Genomic DNA, 7,127 nt, shown 5'->3' with positions numbered 1-7,127 from the left:
TTCATGGTATTGGGTGCAAGTGTCAAATACCAGTGTCCTGCTTTCAACTTAAATAACAATGGCGTTGTGACTATTTTGTTACAGTAAAGATTGTAGTGCTGTGTCACCACATGAGAAATGCAGAAGTAGCCTTTCTGTGGCAAGTGAGAATATTTGTGTACAATGTAGAGAAGTATTCAATTAACTGACAACCTATGTGTAACAAAATTTTGTTTGAAATTCAAAAAATAATCTTTAGAAATTGTATAACAAATGACTTTGATCTTTGAAACCTTTCCACTAAAATACTGTCAGGGATTTTCTTACCCTCAGATTGTTTATCACAAATGAGGAAATGCTTGTTTATTGTTACATAACTTTAAAAGACTTAGGATACAGTCAGTAAAAACAAAGTAAATTAGATGCTAAGATGTGGAGAGAGGCAAGACCATAACCAGGGTCTGAGACACCCTGGAAGCTGTGCTTCTGAACCATGCTCTTCTCAAGTTCCAGGGCACATGGGCTGAATGGCAAGTTAAAGGGTGGATACTAGGAGCAGAAAGATTAACATGTACCATATATAGTGAAAAATTTAATAACCCACTAAATAATTGAGAATATCAAAGACCTTTAACAAAGCAATAATCCCTTGATCCTAATTCATTTTAGACAGGGGTCACTAGTGTTTAAATCAGTAGGGACAGCATTTAAATACCTGGAGGGTTTTTTTAAAACCTCACAGACTATCCAGTACAATAAATGGATATGTAAGAAATAACATGTCAGAAAGTTATGCAATTAACTATGTACAATGGTCCTAAAATAAACTACTTCTAGAATCTAGTCATTATAAGTTATATTAACTAAATAAATGCATCTAGTTAACAGTTCCCATACAAATTATACTTCGAGCTTAGACCAGCACAACATTGGCCATCTAGTTCCAAAGCTCAATGATGTGTGTAGCAGATGGGTGATCTTTAGGATCTTCACTAGTACCCACACAAAAGAGTTCAATGACTTTCTGGTAGGATTCATCCACTTTTTCCATATTGATGGGTGACTTCGTCCCCAGAGCTGCATAGTATGCTTCATCATTGAAGTCACTCTCATCAAAGGTTGCATCATCGTCATCACCATCACCACCATCCTCATCCTCATCCTCATCACCATCTGGAAGATTGATGTGTGGAATACATAAAGTCATCATTTCCCACAGAGTAAGGCCAAAAGCAAAATACCTGCCTTGTTAGTAATAAGGTCATTTTCCTCCAATGCTTCCTTGGGTTTCCAGGGCTCAGTATCAATATAACTTGGACCAGGATCAGTCATATTTTCATCCAATGGCAGAGAGACTCCTACATCACAGGTTTTAGTTGTTTCAAAATCACCTTTATTTACAACATTTGAAGACTTTCTGTCTCCATGAGCAGCTTCTTTTCCTGATGCAGATGCTCTCGCCCTCTCACCATGTCCAAAGAAACTCTGAGAATTACAGCTGCTGGAAAAGGTCTTCCACTGTCTTTGTTCTTCTCTTCTATTAAGTCAGTGAGAGACTTTTCATCTCCGTACTCCATAGCAAGGCACATACTACTATCACTGGCTTCAGTAAAAACATGTATCCTACAATGCTTGGATGATTAAGGTTTTTTAAAATCTTAGTTTTTGGGGTTGGGGATTTAGCTCAGTGGTAGAGCGCTTGCCTAGGAAGCGCAAGGCCCTGGGTTCGGTCCCCAGCTCCGAAAAAAAGAACCAAAAAAAAAAAAAAACCTTAGTTTTTTCAGTTAGTCTTTTCTGATACACAGTTCAATAATGATGATCGCATAAAGGATTTATCTTTTTCATGGCCCAAGGAGAGTGAGATAACCTTCTCAGAGATCTTTTCATTAGGTGAACGCTGACCCCAATCCCAAAGCCAACCTTCTACATAAATGGAGAGGTGGGAATATTTACACATAGAGTCGAACATACTACAATTTTTTTTTCAGATAATTTGGTTGACGTCTTGAAATTATTGATTCCTTCTATTATAACAGTCATGTTGGGTCCATAGTTGCACCCTCAGGTCAAAAGGTGAAAGTGACAAGCTGGCTTAAAGCTGTCTGGACACCTAGTCTACATGCAGGAACAGCTCCTGCCAACTCTAACTGCTGCAGTATTTAGGGCACCAGAAAGACAGCGACCCGCTGGGGGGCACTGGAGTCAGAACTCAAAAGCTGTTAGGTGACTTGCTTCCGAAAGTACAGGAATGGCTCCCTCCCACCAACACTCATAGTAACCTAGGTTCTTTTCTGATAGAACAGTCTCTCCATACCAAACAAGTTCTCTGCTTCTCTGGCAGGCGATGTATTAGGTTCAGTTTAAAACAATCTTCTGAAGGACATAGTGGCACAGACCTGTATTCCTATTTTTAGGAGACTTAAGCATCAGTGTCAGGAGTTCAGGTTCATACTTAACTACACAGCAAGTTAGAGGTAACCCTGGATCCCATGAAACCTGTGTCAAAACAAACAATTTAGCAATAAAGCAGGTTTATAAGGACACCCTCTGTAGGTATAATTACCATGAGCGAAGAGTTTATTTAGATAGTGACTAAAGAATTATTCTATAATAAGGTGCTCAAGTGTGAGTCAGTTCTATTACTGAGTAGTTTTGTGGAGGATACCAACCTTCTGCTTCCTATCATGTTAACGGATACAATAAACACACATTCTTTCCTGAAGTGCTCTGAAGTTTAAACACTGTGAACAGTGCCAGGTCCATTGATGGCATCCTGAAAGCCACTTTCCCTCAATCTGTGAGGTTTTTTTACAGCTACTGCTTAGCCATTTAACCTCAAGTAAGTTATTTTTCTTAGTTTGATTTTCTTACTTTTAAAATGCACAGTACCAAGTGCGGAATGAAGGATGTGAGAAGTATACCTCGAACCATGGTTGCACGCATACAGCACAGTTATTTAATTTGTTGCAGCCTCAGTAGTTTGGCTATTCACATACACATTTTATGAATCTTAACACCACCTCTTCATCATGACATAACTACACATGTGCATACATGTGTGCATTCTCTTCTCTTCTGTATACTGTTAATCATTCAAGAAATGTAAAGAACAAAATTCACTCTGTACCACAGAAGTCACAGTGACAAATGCAATAGGACCTCTAATCTGTTCATTGGTATCCACAAAAAGTAATAAAATTTAGCTACTTTAAATCTCACATGTTATCATAGCTTTACACCATTAATCATAAAACATTTTCGAGTAACTCAAGGAATGAATATTGTAATATTTTCTGTATCACATTGTTATAGGCAATAAAAGTTTGTGAAAATGCTAAAAATTAGTTTTAATTCGGTGATTTGTTTTAAAAAATATTAACTCACTCACTACCCCTTAGAACTCAAATTTGTTAGATCCATGTTTTGGGTAGCAGTTTCATCTGGAGATGAAAACATTCCATTCTGTAGAGAAGCTCCTTAAGACAGAAGGTAAACAATTCAAAACAGCTTCAGGAAGTCTCTGAAGCTGATCAGATTCCCTAGGTCCCACTTTCCTGTGTAAACATAAAAATTTCTGATAGTTGGTCTCAGCCAAGTCAGAAATGCACAAAAGATTCTTGAGATTAGAGCACCTGCCTGGAAGAAGCATAATCAAGCTGAGTGGCATAGAAGAGGTTTGGACCAACTGAACCACTTGGAAAGGACAACCTCCAGCCTGTTGAACTGCACTGTGCTCCCCATTCCCAGCTTTGTTGAGCTGTCATCATGCTAGGATGGGCCTGGGCGATATACCTGTCTCTGATCCACTTCTGCTCCATTAACTAACCCCTTGCTCATATTTCTGTAAGTAACCCCAGTAAAACTCATTGGCTCACAAAACTGGAATTTGGTAGTATCCATGTACTTCGGTCTGTTGTGGGGTTTTTATCGGGGTGAATTGCAGTCACACAGGAAACATCTTGTGTCATACCATCATTCTTCCCCTACAAGTTTGAGACATTCTTCTGCTAATAAATGCTAATAAATTACAAGTCCTGCCTATGGGTCAGATTTCACAGTGCTGTAGAGTTTCAAAACGTGTTCTTTTTATCCCCACTTTGGTGCCCACCTATGTATTTCTCAGCAAATTACCTCCTGGATTGAAGCACATACAAGTTAGGAAAAGGAATAGATCTTCAGCTGTTAGTCCTATTGCTGCTGAAAAATGAGCTCAGAGGTTTACAACAGCACAAGTTTATTCTCTCATAATTCTAAGGGTTAGAAATGTTGCTGAGGCTTTACTGGATTAAACCCATGGATTAGATCTGCTCCGGGAGAAAGTGTATTACTTTTTAGCATTTCTACCTTAAACAGGTCGTATGGAACACACACCTGTACTCCTCCCTCATCTTGCACTCCAACTGCAAATGTGACTTGAACTTTTCAAAGCCACAGTACTGTTTTCAGTTCTATTCCAGTTGCTGGGAGTTCCCCCAATTCAAGTATGTAGGAACTCTGCTCCATCTGGGCACGATTTCCCCAGCAAAAGCTCTGCTCTGGAGAAATTGTTACAGCTCTACTGGAAAAGGTATCCTGGCAGTAGAGAGCCAACTAATACCAGGAAGTCATACAAGAGATTTACTTGGGGGATGGTGTGTGTGTGTGTGTGTGTGTGTGTGTGTGTGTGTGTGTGTGTGTGTGTGTGTCCATCCCAGAAGAGTGGCTGCCTCTGCTCAGATAAGAAGTAGCAGGAAGTTGGGCAGAATATAGAGTTTATACAGGGCTTCTTGGGGACAGGGAGGAGTTGTCCAAGGTGGTCTCAGACTACTAAGATTGTTGCAGGGATTGGTGGAATTATTTTTCTTGTAAGGCAGGGCCTGGCCACTCTCCTACACTGGATTGGAGATACCGGGTTTCAATCTTTAAAAAACAGCTATTAGAGCTGTTAGGGAAGTCTGGAGGTAAGGTTTGGCCATTGACACTCCTCAGGCCAGGGTCTGACCACTTCCCTGCCTTGAGGGTTTATACAGTTTACAAAGGGAGTCCATGGCAGAGAAAGCTTTCCCTGCCACTTGACTTGGCACAAATAACCAACATCTTAAGCATAATAATCAAGTTCTTCACCACTGAGCTGCATCACTGAACTGGAAAATTGACATTTAAAAATGGAAGATCTTTAAATACCTTCAGAAAAATCAGTGTAGATTTCCATCCTGACTTTTCTCAAATAGTATTTGGGTGCACACTAGCTGAATGAGTTCCCCAAACCCTAACTCAGAAAGCCCACAAATACCCAGAATCTTTCAGCATCTCACCTAGGTATGAGTCAGCTTTTTATGTCCCCCAACTTGTAGCTTGTACCACCCTATAAACTGATGCCAGACAAGTGAGTATTCTGACTGTCTCTGAGGCAGCTCTCCTAAGCCAAAGCCTAGATGGGAGCAGCAGGCTCATTCTATTATTGACAGATTACTCATCCCACTTTGTCTTGCTATGCTCACTTCTAGCTGGGAGCTGTATTCATGAACTTTCTGGTTACCACTGAATTGAAAATAATGCCATTCCTGAGAAAAAAATTAACACCAAGTGTTTGAAGTTTGGACTTGTAATTTCTTTATACCTGTTCTAAAATCAAAAAATTTTGGGCAATAGCAAAAGTATTTTCTCAACAGAAGCAGGTTAGAGACTCATATTAAAAACACACCAATGAACTGTATCCACAATCACAAGCCACATTGCAAAACCACAAACAATAGGGAAGGTCAAGAAAATGTGTCCCTTCCAAAAAACCAGCACTGCTATGGAAATGTTCTTCAATGAGAATCACCTAGAGAAGCCCTGGGATACAGAATTTTAAAAAACAATTATAGATGTAATCAAAGAATTGAAGAAGTTCAAAGAAGACACAAAGAAACACCACATTGATCTTAAAAATAATATAGATAAACGTCCAATCCAATTCTAAGGGAACACAAATTTAAGCATGAATCAAATTAGATATAAAACAATTCAGAATTTGAAAACAAACAATAAAAACCTAGAAATATTACAATATATTTAATATCAAATAAAGATGGAACTGAAAATTTCAATAACTCGATCAGAGAGAAATCTTCCCACATTTGATAGGAGCAGATTCAGAGACCCATAGCCAAATATTACAGCTCAGGGAAAACTGTGGAAGAGGGCAAGGAAGGTTTATAGGAACCATATGAGTTGAAGATCTATGTTTGTTTGGCTATTTCTGTGTAGCCTGATCCTTTCTAAAAGAAAATGATGGAGCAGTGAGTTTGAGAGTGATGGAAGGTGTGGGAGGGAACTGGGAGGAAGTGGAATGAGGGGAAACTGTGGTTGAGTTATATTGTGTAGAAAAGAATAAATGAGAAAGAAAATCACACAAATATAGTGTATATAAGTATAGTAGGAAATTTTCAAATGTCAAAGAGATTCAGATTATTATAAGGGAATACTTTACAAACCTGTTCTCCATTGTATCAGAAAATCTAAAAGAAATGGATGGGTTTTTAGATTCATCTGAACTAGTAAAGTTAAATCAAGAGATAAATGACTTAAGCAGACCCTTAACCAATGGTTAATGATAATGATGTTCAACATAAAATACCACCAAATTTAAAGAGAAAGAACAATAATTTCAAAAAAGTGGCATGATATAAAACCAATGACCTTTCTATATGCTAGCAACAAGCACTTTGAGAAAGAAATTATGGAAATACTCATGTTCACAATAATCTTTAAAACATGTGTAGGAATAAACCAAATGAAAGAATTGAAGTACATCGACAATGACAACTTTAAATGTATAAAGAGGAAGACATTAGATGATGGACAGAGTTCATATGCTCATGGATCGATCCACTATTGATCAAAATGCAAAGAACAGAAGATTGTAGGGTGCCTACCCCTAATTAATTCATCTATATCTAAGCTTCAGGGAACATGGAAGAAGAGGTGTCTGAAAGGCTGTAAGAGGCAAAGGACTGTGGAATGTTCAGTGAAATAATGTCTTTCAAATATAACAGGGTGCTGAACCTGTGAAATCTCAATAATATTGTTATCTGAATGAAATTTGCCTAATGACCATTCTAATAGACATGGCAATGTGGATGGGGGGAATTCCACAAGACGTGTGTGTGTGTGTGTGTGTGTGT

General features: G+C 38.5%; 1 pseudogene; it reads right to left on the bottom strand.

The window, feature by feature from the left end:
• Positions 1-860: 860 nt before the first annotated feature.
• Pbk-ps1 (PDZ binding kinase, pseudogene 1) lies at positions 861-2,019 on the bottom strand (annotated as a pseudogene).
• Between the last annotated feature and the right edge of the window lie 5,108 nt (positions 2,020-7,127).

Source organism: Rattus norvegicus, chromosome 2 (genome assembly GCF_036323735.1).
Source record: "Rattus norvegicus strain BN/NHsdMcwi chromosome 2, GRCr8, whole genome shotgun sequence".
Lineage (NCBI taxonomy): Eukaryota > Metazoa > Chordata > Mammalia > Rodentia > Muridae > Rattus > Rattus norvegicus.
Note: the sequence above shows the minus strand (reverse complement) of the source record. Positions and strands in the feature narration are given on the sequence as shown.